The following is a 17,943-nucleotide window of genomic DNA, read 5'->3' as shown; positions in this document are numbered from 1 at the left end:
TCGGTCACTTTGGCAGTTATCATGCGTGTGATGTTTTTAATGGGGTTAGTTGGAATTTGTTGGTAACATGTGGTGTCATTAAGCTGTCGCTTGATCTCAGTCATGTAATCACAATGATTCATAACCACAACATTACCGCCCTTGTCAGCTTCCTTAATTACAATGGTTTTATCTAATTTGAGTCTTTCTAAAGCTTGTCGCTCTTTGGCGGTAATGTTGTGGTTAGTAGGTAAAGAGGAACCCTCGTTAGCCTCTAATCTGTATAAGTCACTGGTCACCTGATCGTAAAATATGTCAATATTGGGATGATAGTTGAATGATGATAGTTGATAGTTGAATGTTGAGACAAATTTGGAACTAGGTTTTAAATGGCTTTCCATACTGTAGTCCTGTCTGATACCAAGTTCATCCAATAGAGTGGTCATGTCATATTCTTCATCTTCATCAAGATTAAGTAGAAGCTGTACATTTCGGATATCAGCCACTGTATGTGTTGTATCTCCCTGTGTAGTAGCTCGTCCTGTTGCTTTTGTTATTTGGCGTGAGAAAAAGTCCTTCAATTTTAATAACCTTACAAATTTATAAAGATTGATGTGAACTTCCGTCATGTCCCCACCCTGAGTTGGACAGAAATTCAGACCCTTACTCAACACAGCCAATTCTTCTTTTTCAAGGGTTTTATTTGAAAGGTTTACAATTTTCAAATCAGAATCACAATCAGAGTCATCAATTTCAATATTAAGAAGGTTAACATTTATTGTTTCGGTTTTGTCCCTGTGTTCGGTTTGTTCACTGTACCTTTTCCTGTACCTGCTCTTTGACCTCCTTCCGCCCCTCCTTGTTTTGATTGTTCCCTTTGGGGTTTGGGTTGTTCCCTTTTTTGCTGTAGTCTGCTGCTGATTCGCAATTTGGCTAGCTCCTTCTGGAAAGAAGAAGCGCCCTCCCCTAAAGGGACTTAATTAGGGGAAACATCCGTTACAACGCGGATGTTTCAACGCGGTGCTGTTACGACGCGTCCGTAACAACGCAAGTCATTACCACGACTTGCGCTGGAGGGCGCTAGAAGATTAAAAATAGTAAATTTACTATTCCAACACCTTCCCTAGTGTCCACGGGGACTGGTGTTAGAATAGTAAATTATACTATTCGATATCCGCGCCCCCAACGCAAGTCGTGGTAACGACTTGCGTTGTGAGGGACGCGTTGTAACAGCACGCGTTGTGACGGTACGCGTTGTACCGTCACCAATCCCTTAATTAGTCATGTTAGACGTTACACTACCCTACACTTTGAGCATAAGACGTGGCTTGTGCATATTAAAAAGGAAGAAGTGGGCCTGGAAAAAGATTTATTTTGCCAAGTCAAAATGTCAGTTTTAAAACTGCACCCAGAGGCTACAATGGCCAACTCACGTTTTACAGTGCTAATTTAGTGGGTGGTACAATGAGTGCGGCAGCCCACTAGTAGCATTTACATGCCCTGGGCACATGTAGTACCATATGCTATGGATGTATAGTTAAATTGAATGAATCAATCAGGGCTATATCAATGTTATAATGTTCAAGGAGCAAAGTGCACAGAGTTTGCAATGCCAAGAAAAACACGTTCAGCTACAGAAGTAAAACATCTGGGGTAATATTATGCAAAGATGGTCATTTCCAACAGTCTTCAAGACAATTATAGCCTCCTTTTTCTCCTCTTGAAGGATCTCTTCTCAATGTCTTGCGCTAATGTTCTAATGGTGCATGTGTTAGCACATGAAACACAATTCAGTATTACAAATATGTTTTACTACTATGCTTTGTCAATATTTGATCTGTACGCTTTGCAAAGACACCGGTATTCGGACCAGTAGTAAAGTAAAGTTATCCTACTTTAAACAGCATAACTTTGAAGACACTGCAGATTAGATGATTATCTTTTTTGTCTGCTGGCGTTAGGGAAACAGTTTAAATAAATTCAGCGGCGGCCGTACCATTAGGGCGGAGGAGCGCCACCTCCCTGCCACCACCAGCAAATCCAGCAAATAAAACGGTAATAAAACGGGTTTTAAACCTGTTTTATTATCGTTTTATTTTAATCCCCTGGACTCCCGCCCAGGACTCTAACAAGTCTTGGGGGTCAGGTTCGGGGATGAGACTGCTGGTGAGGGAGAGGTGGGTACTCCCTTCACTTCGCATGAGGTGTCAGGCCGGCCAAACCCTCATGTGCAGTGAAGCTCTCTCCAGACCCAGCTACATTGCTGGGGCTGTAGAGCGCTGGCACAGGCTCCCCATCTGCCTCGGAGCGCAAGTTGCTGGCGCTCAGGCCAATCTTGAAGCTGCTCTCACACGAGAACAGCTTCAGGATTGGCTACAGTTTAGGCAGAGCGCGATGCGGCGTGGGCGGCATTCAAGGTAAGGTTTTTTTTTAGTCTCCCGGACCCTCCCCACCTATCTTCTCCCTCTTTGCCACCTCCCTTCTCCAGCCCGCCCCGCCCTATCCACTTTAGCAGGGGATGGGTCGCTACTAAATAAAAGGTATTAGGAACTAAAACTAACCGTGGGCGGCCAGCTACGCTCCGTCTGCGGAGTGTGCGTAGTTCCGCCTACTCCGCATTTTGCGGAGCTGGCGGAGCCAGGCGGCACTACGCACGCTCCGCAGACGGAGCGTAGCTGGCCGCCACCCGCCTCCCTCCCGCCCTCCCTAAATACTTTAAAATAAAAGAACGCAATAATTTTAAAAGCACTTACCTTGCCGCCGCTGGCCGCCGCGTTCCCCGGGGCTCGTTCTCTTCCGCCTTCCGTATTTTGCAGTAATGCGCATGCGCGGACGGCCGCGCATGCGCATTTTCACGAGAAAATGCGCATGCGCGGCCGCCCGCGCATGCGCATTACTGCAAAATACGGAAGACGGAAGAGAACGAGCCCCGGGGAACGCGGCGGCCAGCGGCGGCAAGGTAAGTGCTTTTAAAATTATTGCGTTCTTTTATTTTAAAGTATTTAGGGAGGGCGGGAGGGAGGCGGGTTGCGGGGCTGCCGGCCAGTGGTTTTGCGGAGTGGGGCTACGCGGAGTGCGGAGGTGGGCGTAGTTTCTCGCCCACTTCGCGTAGCTCCGCGAAGCCCCACTCCGCGAACTCCGCCCAGGCCTAACTAAAACATCAACATTCCACTCAAGAAGACCATTCAAGTGCCAACATTCTGTATCCAGTGTCAGTCGTTCAAGATCATCCGCAGAATCTTCTGCATTTTTTGCCTTTTAATGCACCCTATATTTTGCTGGCTTTTGAACTCTGCACACTTTAACCCTAATAGTAACTGGTAAAGTCCCCATGCTCCCCTAATTGATATTTTTAACTTAACTTGTTTAATCATTATTCATGCCGCATGACAGGCAGGGGAACTGGAGAGAAAGAAGCATCAATTATACTGTTCCTGGACTCACCCTAGTCATCCAGCATCAACAAGCACCATTCCTTGGAGAAAAAAAGAAATTCCATGATCTGCGGATTCAACACTTTCCCGATTGCTCCCAGCCAGGCTCAAAACTATCTTGGGACAGAAAACATATATTTTTTACAGACCCAGCAGCAGCTTGTGATTGGGCAGAGAAATTAGGGTACCCCTCCTACCCTCTTCATGGACCACATAGGAGGACTGTAAGGGCCGTTGCCAATACAGGGGGCTTACGGAGTTCGAAGGGGGCTCTGACTGAACATCCTTCTCTGGAACAAATGCAGACCGAACAGTCAATCTGCCTTGATGGCTTCAGCCTCTGTTTGGGATGGGGGAGACACTTTGATTGCCTCTTCAATGGAGTCCATGGAGGGAAAGGACTCCTCAGCGACTCCGCCTATGCTCAGGGCATCGAGTATACCCTCCCACTTCTGACCCCTCTGTGTCCATTAATCACTTGACTTGATGAATCTTCTCGGTGCTGCCGCCAACTGCCCTCGGTGAACAGTGGTTTTGCCCCATGCTTATTTAAACGCTGACTCTCGCCTCTTTCTTTTGAGACATTTCCTCCCCCTCCCACCTGTGTACGACTCAGGTGACTATGAGCCCTGTAGATGTATGGCCCTGAGCACCGAAGACTTTGGCGATCTTGACCAGCGCCTTGGAAGCTCATGGTTCAATGGGTGTGCTTTGCCAGCAGGCGAGGAGCCTGTGTGTGTTTGCCCTTTCTTATTATCTTCTTTTTTCCCACTCCACCTTGGGTTGTGGCTTGTTCTTTGGTTTGGACGGGCCGCCAGCTGCAACCTGCACCTGATGGTTACTGTTGGACGTTGTGTTTTACCCTTTCTTTTGTATAAATGCAATGAGCTTGCTGGTGATGCATTCCCACGCGGATTGTTTTTTCGAGTGGGATTGGAGGCTACAGGGGTGAGGAAGCTGTATGATGAGAGAATTTCACACTCATGGTATTACCTGGTACCTACCTAAAAAAATACTAAATTGCCACGTGGAATGTCAGGCAGATGAAAATTCCTGCTAAAAGATATAAGATTTCCTTTCTCATTAAGTGACATACCATACAATTGCGCCTATCCAGGAGTCCCATATAAACTGAGGACGGGTCCTGACTGAAGTAACTCTGGTGAGGTCAGGTGTACTGTGTGAACATTCCACCAATGCTAGGGGGTCTCTGATATGTGTTAAAGTGGTGACTCACTTTGTGGTCAATGAATCTGGGATTGATGCTGAGGGCAGATATCTTTTACTTGAGGAGAAACTGGACAGGTACCCTCTGGGAGTAGGTGGTATCTATGCCACACATGTTGACCACTAGACTTTCTTTAATATCCTCTCTGGTCATTTGGTCAACTAGACTCGAATCCTATGGTTGTTTGGAGGGTGTCATCCCCCACTCCCTTGTGCGCAAACCGTCCTCAATGCTGAGCGGCTGTCACAAGGCTTGGCCATTGGAATTTGGCTAATGTCTGGCAACTTCACAATCGTAAATCCAGTCCATATTCTTTCTATTTCTCCAATACGACTTTGTTCATACACCTGTATAGAACAGTCTGCCCCACAACACTCTTCCCCCCAAATCACTTCTTTGGATTACTTGGGCCAAGAAATCTCGGAACACCCCCCCGTTAGTGCTGAGTTTGCATTGGGGTAGAGCCCTTTCATGTATTCCAACTTGGAGGCTCTCTGTCCATATGATGGAGGAAAGAATGTTTAGATGGCCTAGTTTACCAGCTTACCGAGTTCTTTGATCATAAGGCTCGGTTCTCATTAGAACTTTGGAATGGGAGACTGTGAAGGCATCTATGGGCAGCCTGACGTCTTTAGAAACTGATTTGAATCAACTAGATTGAACCTTCTTGTAGACTGAGTAGTGATCGGCCACAAACTCAGAGGCTTGCTCTTCCCTGGGCAGGCTCCATCAGACTACATCAGGAGAAAGCTGTCCTCCTGAAAACGCTCTTTGTTGCATTGATTGGGTGACAAATAACATATGCACTCATTCCAAAGTTGATAAATCAGAGCTCCTTCTTGCCTAGATATTATCCACTAATCTTCCCATTATCGCTCTCCTTGATGGTACTGGTAACCTTATGTACACCCAGCAGGCAAGCGACTGAGTCCTGTTTTACTTCTATGCTCACCTTTAGTAGGGGATCTTTTGCTTAATTTGTCAAATATAAGTGCTAGGGGTCTCGTCAGGAAGCCACTGCAGCATGCAGTTCCCATTGCCCCTGACAGTGGTGGCAAAGACAGTACCAACATAACTACTAACCCCCACACTCCTCCAAGTGCGCCAAATCGGACTATTTCAGGCCCCCAAAGCTATAGGAATGGCGTGGACAGCAGGTAAAAGTCAGTTTAAATGTATATTGAATGTATAATTAACTATTGTTGTGATCCTCTCTAAATTCCCCAGACAGCACCACCTTGTAGCAGACTTGCACAAGCACTGGTGTTGACAATTATGTACCTAAGCAAAGCACCGTAAACCACCTGCTCAAATTAAGCACTTGGTGGATTCCTATCACACTACTATGGCCATTCAGTCTGTCCTTGATACAATTATTCACCTAAGAGTGTCAGCAGAGCTACTAGAGGAACTAGATGATCCGGTCACAATCCAGGAAATCAAGGCAGCCCGAAAGGTCTGACGGCAGGAAAGGCACAGAGCCTTGATGGCCTATCTGTCTCCATCTTGAAACCAAATCAGGACACAACCAACACGGCCTCTTACAGACCAATCACTGTGCTAAATACAGATTTTTTTTTTCAAAACCAATTTTATTATGGGTTCAAGCAAGGTTCAACACAGCCCTCCACAGACAGGAGGAGACTGTCAACGACAGATAGAAAGAGACACATCATTAGCACAGCATCGAACCCAGCGTTATACAGTGAAGAACATCGTACTACCCCACCCACCCAACCCCAGAAAAACCCCCAACCAGCCCCGCCCCCAGCTACCCACCCCTTATCCCACCCTAACCCAGTGCACGTGATCATAGTCCAGCAACATGAGATAGCTTACAAAGGTGGAGCCGGCCAGCGGCCTAGAGTGCGGGATCCATATCCAGCTGTAATGCATCAACAATGTCCACGGGGGGATCAAGGAGCAGGCCCCGGTAATCCGCCCACCGTTTCCAGATTTTGTAATGTTTGCGGGGACATCCCCGGGCTTCAAAAACAGGCTGCTCCAGCCCCATGAGGAAATCCAGGCCCGCCCTCCAAGCCCCGAGTGGGGGGGCGCGCTCGCTCTTCCAGGCCTGCGCCAGGTCCCTCTTCGCCACCACCAGCCCCAGCAACAGCAAATGGCGTTTGTATATATTGCCCCCAACATTCTCTAGAACATGAAGAAGGCCCAGCCTGGGGGTACGGGGCAGGTCCCAACCCAACACCTCTGACAGGCAGTCCCAAACCCCAGCCCAGAATCGAGTCAGTCTCTCACAGGACCATACTGTATGAAACAGGGTGCCCTCTTCAGAACCACACCTCAGGCATTCCGGAGACGCGATAAGGCCTGCCCGCCATAGGCGGTGTCTAGTATAATACGCCCGGTGGAGGTATTTGAACTGGATGAAGCGAAGGCGGACGGCTATAGCAGCACCTCGGGGAGATTCCAAGGCCTCACGCCAGTCGTCATCGTCCAATGGACCAACATCACCCTCCCAAGAGGCCCTCAGCGCTGCGAGTGAAGGGGAACAGTGAGTGACCAGAGAGCGATATATCTGCGAGACCTTCTTGTCACCTAGGTCCCCCATAAACAGTTTAGCCTCGATAGGGCTAAAATCAGGGAGCTGTTCCAGGCCCACCAGACTAGGAGTAAGTGCGTGGCGAAGTTGAAGGTAACGGAAAAACTGTGTCTTGGGCATGCTAAATTCGGAGCTAAGTTCCTGAAAGGACTTTAGGGTAGTGCCAGAGAGGACATGGCCTAGAGACGAGATCCCAATCGCATCCCAGCCGTCAAATCCGGACAGAGACGCCAGTGCCGGTAACAGGCCGTTCCGCCACAACGGGGTTTCAGCTGTAAGCCGACCCCACCAGCCCACCCGGTGCAGGGCCCGCCGCCAAACAGCGAAGACCACTTGGGTAACTTGCGGAAGCAGTCGCCTCCGTCTAGCCGAGTACAGCAGGGTGTGGAGGGAGGCGCCACTCATCAGTGAATGCTCAAGGGCATAAGCCGGATCACTACGGTCTCCATACCACCACTCGTTGAGCACAAGGAGATGGGAGGCTTGATAGTAAGATAAAATATCCGCGGCCGCCAGGCCGCCGCAGTAGGTAGAGAGGAAGCACGTGCGCAGTGCCACCCTGGCGGCACCGCCAGCCCACAGAAACCGGCCCAGCACAGAATCAACAGTACGGAACCACTGCGGGTCAATCTGGAAGGGGTGATTCTGCAGTTGGTACAGCAGACGGGGCAACGCCACCATCTTGAAGATGGCCGACCGGCCGTAGATATTAAGTGGCATGCGCGTCCACGTCTTGACGTCCAGTTGGACCCGATCCCATACCGGCAGGATGTTCCGGTCCCATGCCACCGCTGGCGAGGCAGAGAGGAAGACACCCAGGTACTTCACACCCTCCACAGCCATCTGAAGGGATGCAGCCCAAGGGCAGTCCACTGCGGCACCCCCCAGCACCCACATGGTCGATTTGCGCGGGTTGAGGAAGAGCCCCGATGCCCGACCAAACTCCTGCATCAACTCCAGGACACGAGGACCCGTACGCTGCAGGTCAGTCATGAAAAATAGCACATCATCCGCATATAGAGCTATGCGGTCCGAGTGATCCGCACCCCAGACGAAGCCACGGTAGAGCTCATCGCGGCGCACCCTGGCGGCCAGCGGCTCCATGGCCAGCGAGAAAAGGTAAGGGGAGAGCGGACACCCCTGACGCGTGCCCCTGGACACCGGAAAACGAGCAGACGCCGTTCCCGAGATGCGCACTGAGGCCGTGATCTCAGTGTAGAGCAGCCTGATATAGGAGAGGAACATCGGGCCGAGATTCAGCAGTGGCAACAGAGCAAAAAGAAAGGTCCAGCTGACCGAATCGAAGGCACTATCAATATCAGCCAGCAGGAGCGCCGCCGGGTCCTCCGAAGACTCAATCGCTTGTATCGCGGCCTGCGCCCGTCGTATGTTGTGTCTTGTTGCCCTGCGCGGCATAAAACCCGCCTGATCTGGGTGGACAAGGGCCGAAATGTGTGGAAGTAAGCGGTTCGCTAGCGCCTTCGCCAGGAGCTTGGCCTCGAAGTTGATGAGGGATATGGGGCGATAAGAGTCATGGCGATCGGGGGGCCTACCTGGCTTCAAAAACACCACTATTTCGGCGTGACGCCAGTCCGGTGGAAGGCGGCCATGCTCTCGCGCCTGTTCCAGGGCCCGCAAGTAATGCGGCCCGAGCTGCAGATGGAACTTCTTATAAAATTCGCTGGGAAAACCGCTTGGCCCCAGCGCCTTGCCTACATTTAACTGACCCAGTGCATCACCAAGTTCCTCCGCCGACAGGGGACGGTCCAGGGCCTCACGCACCTCATCAGATACAGCAGATGGGGGAACAGATGCAATATAATCTGCGATAACGGCTGGGGAGAGAGTCTCCCGAGAGGCATACTGGTGCCCATAGTAGTGCGCAAAGCTCGTGGCAAGAGTTGCCGGATCCGTAATCGCCACTCCTGCACCATCAACGAGGCCCGGCAGTGTAAGAGGCTGTAGGTTCTGTTGGCACAGCCTATGGAGCATGCTGCAAGACTTGTCGCCCCACTGGTAGACCCGGCTACGGGTAGCTAACCATGCCTGACGAGCCTCGTCCAGTAGGACTGAGGAATAAGACTGTTGCGCCTGCAGGAGTAGCCGCAGTGACATATCATCGGGTGCCACACTGTGCCGAGCCTCGAGCTCCTCCACCCGCACTGCGGCCGCATCAATGCCTCCCAGCCGAGTCCGGCGAGCCGACGCACACCAAGCAATATCTATGCCTCGCAGGGTGGGTTTCATAGCCTCCCAGACTGTCACCGCATCCATCCCTCCGGTAAGGTTGTCCCGCCAATAATGGGCGATCGCGCTACGCAGATGCTGAGAATAATCAGGGCGCTGCAGATGCCACGCGGACATTCGCCATCGAAATGGGGAGCGCGCTTTGCACAAGTCAATTTGTACCGCCACAGGGGAGTGATCCGAGAGCCCGCGAGGCCGAATCGCTGCCCCCTTCACCCTGTCAAGGAAGGCCCTCGGGACAAACACACAGTCCAAACGCGAAAGGGAGCCATGAACAGCCGAGACAAAGGTGTACTCTCGCCGTTCCGCATGCAGATGTCTCCATACATCCACCCATCCCAGACCATCAACCATAGCCCCCAACCGTGTAGGGGAGGATACGAGCGCCACTCCAGGCCTCCTCTGTCGGTCCAAAGCCACATCCATCACATCATTCCAGTCTCCGCCAATCACAGCCATGGTGCGGGGGAACTCAGCCCATAAGGAAAACAAACGTTCAGCTAGGGCCCACTGCAAGGGGGGGGGGGCATACACACAGCCAAACACAACCGGCTCCACCCCGACCTTCCCCTGTACAAAGACAAAACGTCCCTGGGGATCAAGCCACTGACGCTCATGTACATATGCCAGCCGTCTATGAATAAGAATGGCCACCCCCCTGGAGCCCCTGGTAAAACCGGCATGGAACACCTGATGGAAGCCAAAGCGCTGCAAACTCAGGGCTTTTGTACCCAGCATGTGTGTTTCTTGGAGGAGGAGCACATCCGCCAAGTCCCTCTTAGCCCAGCGAAGCACCGCCCCCCGTTTAATCTTGTCCAATAGTCCTCGTACATTCCAGCTAAGAATACGCATGGAAGCGCCATTGGGCGCTAAGTGAGGAACATCAACCATGATCACAATGCTCCCAACCCCACACTCCCCGACCCCCGGCCCATGCCCCAGACCCCACAGTTGCAAAATATACAGAGACCACGTGCACCCCCAGACCCAGAGCCCCAGACCCCACAAACCCCGAATCCCCAAACCCTAACACCCCTCCTACCCCGATCCAACTCACCAGCAACCAAACACCCCGGTTCCCCCCTCCCCCACCCCCATACCTCAAGGAACAATGAAGTATCTGTCGCGGTATACGGTACTTCAGGCCCAAAACACAGCGCCCAAAGCCAGCCATACCAATGGATCCCAACTAGTCCCCCCCCGAACTAATCAGACACACTCCCAGAACCACCCCCCAGTCCCAACAGGAGGAGGCGGCCCAAAGTACGTGCCCCGAACCCCAACAAACGTACAATAGAGTCATGAGCAAAGCACCACAAGAAAGTCACAGCCCACGAAGGCCCCGGCATTCGCCAAGAAGAAGTAGTCAATACTGCACCAGCCATTGTATGTCCCACGGATCACAGCTCAGCCTTTGCCAGATATAGTCACCTATAGAAGGCAACCAGCAGACAGTCCCCACGAAGGCGATCAGGAGCCTCCATCAGATTGGTCCGCATCAGGCGGTGTGTCCCCCAAGAGGGGGTCCCGGGACAGGGACCTCCGCCGGGAGCGAGACTTGCGATGACGTTTCCCTTTGCCAGATGGGTTGCTCCTGTCCTGAGACGAGCCACGCGATGAACCAGAGTGCAGCCCCGGTTGGACGTGAGGTCGGATTCTGACTGTTTCATCGGTCCAGTTGAAGACGGCCTCCGGTGTATCAAAGAAGAGGGTCTTGGAATTGAAGATCACCCGGAGGCGGGCCGGGTAGAGCAGCGAGTATTGGATTTTCAGGCCACGCAGCTTGGCCTTGGCATCTAGGAAGGAGTGCCTCTGTTGGTGGACCAGTTTGGTATAGTCCGGGAAGATCATTATTTTATGATTGTCATACAGCAGGGTGTCCTTCAAGCGCGCTTCCCGGAGAATGACGTCCCTGTCGTGGAAGTTGAGGAGCCTGGCGATGATCGGGCGGGGACGCTCCCCGGCTGGCGGCTTCTGTGTCAGGGCGCGGTGGGCACGCTCCACTATGAAGCATCGCGACAGGGAGTCCGGTGGTAGCCAGCTCTCCAGCCACCGGGACAGAAAAGCGTCCATAGGCCCCTTCTCGCAGTCCTCCGGAAAGCCAACGAAGCGCAGGTTGTTCCGCCTCGCCCGCCCCTCGGCATCCTCCACACGAAGTGCCAGGCCCCGTTGGATCTGTTCCATGTCGGCAATCTTCTTCTTAAGGGTACCAACATCTCCCTCCACCGCCGTGACCTTGGTCTCAGTTTCAGCAATGCGGGCGACGGCATTGCGAAGATCTTGACGCAGCAGCATCACATCGGCCCCCACCGCGCCAATTTTCGCATCCAGCATGTCGCGGGACTGGGTGATGGCCGCCATCAACGCCGCGTTGTCTGGTCCAGCCGGATGACTCCCACCAGCCGCCCCGGTTCCTCCACCATGGCCAGTGAATTTGTCGATGGGTCCTGTCTTAGTGGCGGCCGAGCCCCTCGTCATGGCGGCCGTCCAGATGGTAGAGCAGTGACACGCACCTGTGTCGGGGCTGCTTACTCGCAGTAGTCCACCAGCCAGGCCCCGGCCGAGGCGTCTCGGACGCACCAGGCCACTCGAGAGTCCCTCACCACCGGCCCACAGATCGGGGACACCCCTGGCAATGTCGCCCCGCCAAGGTGTATGATGTCGTCTTCGCGCCCACCGGCACTGCGCAGATATGGGCCACTCTAGTGCAAACCACAAGTTCTCCAATCGCCGCCCCAGGTACCACAGGAGCCGGATAGGGCAGTTATCTGGGCCATGCGCCGGTTTGACACCTCAGTTCCCGGGGGGCCCCCGCCGTGTCCACTCACCAGGGCTATGGATCCGGGCCGGTGACTCTGGGCGGGGATCACCAAACTAGAGGTCCCGGCTGCACCAAGGCCAGACAGGCCGCAGATCTTCCGACACCCCCTCCAGCCGCCGGCCCCTCCGCAAACACTGTGGGGAAAGGCAGGGGATCTCACTGCAGGTCGTCAGGAGCGGGCAGCCCCGGATCGTGGCCAGCCCAGGGTGCGAAGATCAAGGCCCCGACAGGCCGCCCCGCCGCTCCGGTCCCGTCGCCACGTCCACACCACTTGCAGGTCCAGCCAAGCCCTGGGAGGATAGTATCAGTGCGTATGTCCTCGGGCGGGGGTCGCCAAACTTGAGGCCCCGGCTCCGGCAAGGCCAGGCAGGCCGCAGCTCTTCCGAGGCCCCCCACCGGTCCAGGCCCCCGCCGCCGGCAATGGAAGGGTCAGTAGGGCACTCCGCTGTGGGCCGCCTGCGGCAGGCAGCCCCGGATCGCGGTCAGGGAGCGGCAGCGCCGGCTCCGGGTCAGGTCCCCCGTTGGGGACGTCAAAATCGAGGCCCCGGCTTGTCCGGCGGGCACCAGGCCGCCCGCTGCATCTACTCGTTCCACGGCCGCAGACGGTCCAGGCGCGTCGACTCCAGCACCGGACGGTTCCCGGTGATCTCCGCCAACACCACCTCAGATGCGGTGCACTTTTCGGGGGTTTCAGGGCAGGATAATCCCAGGATAATCGGCGGGCCGGCGGGAGCTCTTAGGCAGCCACGTCCGCCATGCTCGCCCGCTAAGCCACGCCCCCCTAAATACAGATTTTAACATTCTCAAAAAGATTTTTCTAACCTTTGTGCAAACTGTAATCCCTCTCTTGGCCCACCCTGACCAGAATAGCTTTATCAAAAGACACACAGATGATGGATGGAATGCAGACCAAATCAATCTTTCACCCCCAGTCAATAGATCTGGGTTAAATCCATTGTTCTTTTGCTCACCATGCCACCCCAGTTTAGACCTAGCCATTTGCAAATCCGTCTTGACCCTGTGTCTCATGGGAATAGTTCTGCACGAAATACCAAGCCAGGTCCTCTCTGGACCGGAAACAAGCATCCTACGACCGGTTTTGGGGCATCACCCCTTATCAGCCAGTCTAGCTTGAATCCTGTGGCACAGGGAGCCCAGGACCCACATCTGGGGATATCCGGCACACTTAGGACGAGAAAGCAAAAGACACACAGATGATGGACAGATTACAGAGCAAATCAAACATTCACCTCCAGTCAATAAATCTGGGTTAAATCCATAGTTCTTTTGCTCACCATTCCAGCCCAGTTTTGACCTAGTCACATGCAAATCAGTCTTGACCCTGTGCCTCATAGGAACAGTCCGGCCTGATATGCCAAGCCAGGTCCTCCCTAGACCGGAAACAAGCATCTTGCGACCGGTTTTAGGGCATCACCTCTCATCAGCCAGTCTAGCTTGAATACAGTGGCACAGTGACCCTGGGACCCACGCCTGGGGATACCCAGCGCACTTAGAATGAGAAAGTAAAAGACACAGAGATGATGGACGGAATACAGAACAAATCAAACATTCACCTCCAGTCAATAGATCTAGGTTAAATACATCATTCTTTTGCTCACAATGCCACCCCAGTTTTGACCTAGCCATATGCAAATCAGTCTTGACCCAGTACCTCATGGGAACAGTCCTGCCCGAAATGCCAAGCCAGGTCCTCCCTGGACAAGAACAAAAGCATCCTGGGACCGGTTTCAGGGCATCAGCCCTCATTAGCCAGTCTAGCTTGAATCCGGTGGCACAGTGAGCCCAGGACCTATGTATGGGGATACCCGGCACACTGAGCGGGAGATAGCAAGAGACACACAGATGATGGACGGAATACAGAGAAAATCAAACATTCACCTCCAGTCAATTTATCTGGGTTAAATCCATCATTCATTTGCTCACCTTGCCACCCCAGTTTAGACCTAGCCATATGCAAATCAGTCTTGACCCTGTGCCTTATGGGAACAGTCCAGCCTGAGCAGCCAACAGCTTTATCCCCAGGAAAAGTGCCTCTAGCAATATTAGTGCACTGTTTACAGTTATTAAGGCAGCCCAGCAGAGGGACCCACGTCCTGCTGCTTTGAAAAATCAAGGGTATGATTGGACTTATCACTTTGAGGTGCTCCGAAGGCTTAACTTCGGACCTGTTCTAAGACAGAGAATATAACTACTCTATGAGGACCCAGTTGTTAGGATTAGATTGGTTAGATACGTCTCAGACCCAATTGATATCAGCAGGTTCACCAAGCAGAGAAGCCGTCTCCACTTCTCTTCACACTTGCAATGGAGCCACTGGAAGCCTGCCTGCGTTGGGAGGGACCTGAATGGAGCATTCCTCTTATGAGGGATGCAAATGCGGCCACGTTATATCCTGACTGCATCCTCCTTTATCTGTAGGATCCCCACATTTGCAGAGCTCCTTGACAGTTTTCGTGCAGACTCTGGCCTCCTGGTCAATAAAGGCAAATCTTGTCTATACCCACTTTGCACAGAATCCCCCATTTAACTGTTACTTTGGGTGGGGTTCCATTTAGACGGAGAAGTACCACTTTTTGCTATTTAGGCATCAAAGTGTCCCTTACAGATGAGAGTTTATAGAAGGGTTATCATACCAAGGCACGGAACTTTCTCAGAGGTCAGGTAGCGTTCTGGAGGACGCCTCCCATGGTGATCATGGGACGCATCGGGGTGTAAAAATTGATTATGGTCTCTCGTCTCCTTTATTTCTTTGTCAACATCCAAGTTTGTTTGCCCCACCCGATTTTTTGTGACATTGATACACTATTGGGGGATGTGATTTGGGCTGGAGGCAGCAGTAGCGTGGCTCTCACTACGATGTGGCTGACAGTTGATCATGGAGGATTGGGGGCCTGAATTTCTAGGCCTAGTTTTTAGCAATCCAATTGCAGTGGTTGTCCTGCTGGTTATCTGGGACTGATCTGGAGGAGACTGGTGTTGGTGGCACTCCGATGCGTCTAAGTGAGCTCTACTACTTTGCACTCCTGAGATCAAAACATTTTAATACTACCTCCCAAGTGATGGTGGTAGCATTTTACTCCCTTTTCCGTTGGGCTTTGACTCACTCTGTCTTCCAAAATGCATGATTAAAATTGAGTGCATTTTTTATTCTTCTCAGAGCATATGACTCTGTGGCTAAGCTTAATAAATGTTTGCGCCTCCTGTCCACATTGCTCAGCTTCACCTGCAAATTTACACCATGGGCCTTATTTATGAAGGCCTTGCGCCGCCGGTGCGTCACTTTTTCCCATTTTAAAAGTGGCGCACCGGCGGCGCAAGTGCTTCATAAATAAGGCCCCATATGCTTTAGAGCTGCCCACTTTTATCCACCTTTTGTGAAGACATTCTCTGATCACTTGCAACCTTTACCCACTTGCCCTTGTTGATGTCCTGGGAGCATGCTGGGAGCATGCTTCCTGGGGATATTGAACTGACAAACATGGCACAGTAGCATCCAAGTTTTTGTATCTAGGTCTCCTCTGGGCCAAAAGAGAAATCACTACTCGATAGGAAGAAACCGTGCCTCCCTTATCTGCGCAGTGCGTACAGTTGTGTTACATTGGGCCCAAGCAGAGAGTAAAGCCCTGCATATGGAAGAGGTGAAGGGTCTCCATAAGCACCCCGATCACCAAAGAATGGGACAAGGTCTAGATTGATGTGCGATAAGAGACCCCAGATGACACCCTACCGCCCTGAGCATGGACTTGAGATTCTACGTGGGTTGGCCTCCCTGAACGGGGTAACCAAGCAATGCCTTACTTACCACCAAGCAGATGAAATAGCACTCTTTAAACAGAGTATGGATGTAAAAATCAATACACCAAAATAAGATATCGAAGGGAAATGTGAAATCTGCATAAATGATGGGAACTTGATCACATACTACAATTACTCTTTATTGGGAATGTCATAGAATTTAAACAAAGAACAAATAGCACTTTCAGACGAAAAATTACTTCGTGATGGAGACTTCAAAGTTGCACTGGATGCTTAACTAGACAGATCAAGCATCACAACAGTCAAGAGACTTGGAAAAGAAAGGGTGTTCAAAAACGAATACACTCTCCGGTGTCTGGATCCTTGAAGCCCCCACAGAAAGAGATAACACGTATTACCCATCTTCATATGGCTGTTATTCAATGATACAAGGAACAAAAATACTATGGAAGAATTGGTAGTAGTTTTGCTTAGCAATACTCATATTTCTGATTATTCGCCCATAAATTAGTAATTATTGAGGAGACCATCAGTATGAAGCAGATCCACATTTTTGCCGCGCAGTGCATCTCTCACATGACACGACACTATGGAAAGATGAAATTCAGAACTTCATGGCAATGAATGAAACATTTGTAAAAGATTCTAATATAACCTTGCAATCTCTGAAAATACGTTCGAGAGGCCTCTAAATTGCACAGGCAGATAATCAGAAGAAAGTAAAATAAGTACGAGCTATGAGAAATGAAATAGAACACTCAGAGATGCTCACATGCCGTATAAAAGAAAAACACCTGAATGTCCTTTATTATGATTGTATTCTATTTTATACCTTTCATAATTAAATGTGGGTGCCAGGTTTTATTGTGACAAGGCAAGTATTTTACTATATAAATGGCACGAATGGTGGCGCACTGAGGAGAGTAGAATATGCATATATCTGGTAAAATCCTGAAATAAAATTAGATGATAGCTTGTGCTACTGCAATCCTGGGTTGTAAAAAACGCAGATCAAATTAGCTACTTTTTGAAAGAAATGCCCTGAGGATTTCATGAGAATGATTGATGCTCAAACAACGTTTCTGTGGCTTAATTCTCACAAAAATAACTGCAGGAAAAACATATGTATGTTTTACTTCAAATGATAAACATGTCTAATAGACAGATGCAACAGCTAAATCTGCCTAAAAAATTAAAACCATGTATAAATAAAACACTCGGAAGTGTGGCAAAGAAAAGGGCTCGGAAACACGTTCCTCAGATGTCGGTAATTGAAGTCTTTTTGAAATAAAGGTGACTAGCCTACCATAGTTGACTTCATGAGCCATTAACAGTAGCGGATGGTCCAAGTACAGAGTTGTGCAGTTTATTTGTGGGTTCATGAAGCTGTCACAGTAGGAAATACACTAATCCTGTACAATTGGAAAGGAGATAGTTAGGCATTAGTTGGCTCAAGGAATCACCATAACTAGGCATCATCGAAAGATAACCTTTACAGCAAGAAACACGCTTTAAGTGAGAGAAACTGCTAACATGATGCTTTTCCTGTTAATTAATGTTACTCAAATATAAACTTTTAATTTAAAAAGAAATGTTAAAAACTAAATTCTCTACACAAATCGTTGCTTCAATTACAAATTTTAGGCTCTGAAAAATATTGCGCTAAATTATTTCCTGATTGTATTCAGAATAAAAATGTAAATTGTACAAACGTGGATCCAAGAACAGATGGATATGCATACTGAGAAAAGAGGCGCCATGTGCACAAATGCAAGGGAGGGTGAGGTCAGGCTAGCGCAGTTCACAGGCCAACTATGACAGGCTGAGATGTGTGGCATCTGGCTTGTCACAAAAGTGGACCAGCCATCCGCTCCCATTTCTCACTCAGCCAGAAGGG

The sequence above is a fragment of the Lissotriton vulgaris genome, chromosome 1_1 (genome assembly GCF_964263255.1).
Source record: "Lissotriton vulgaris chromosome 1_1, aLisVul1.2, whole genome shotgun sequence".
NCBI classification, from domain to species: domain Eukaryota; kingdom Metazoa; phylum Chordata; class Amphibia; order Caudata; family Salamandridae; genus Lissotriton; species Lissotriton vulgaris.
This window is presented reverse-complemented; position numbering follows the sequence as displayed.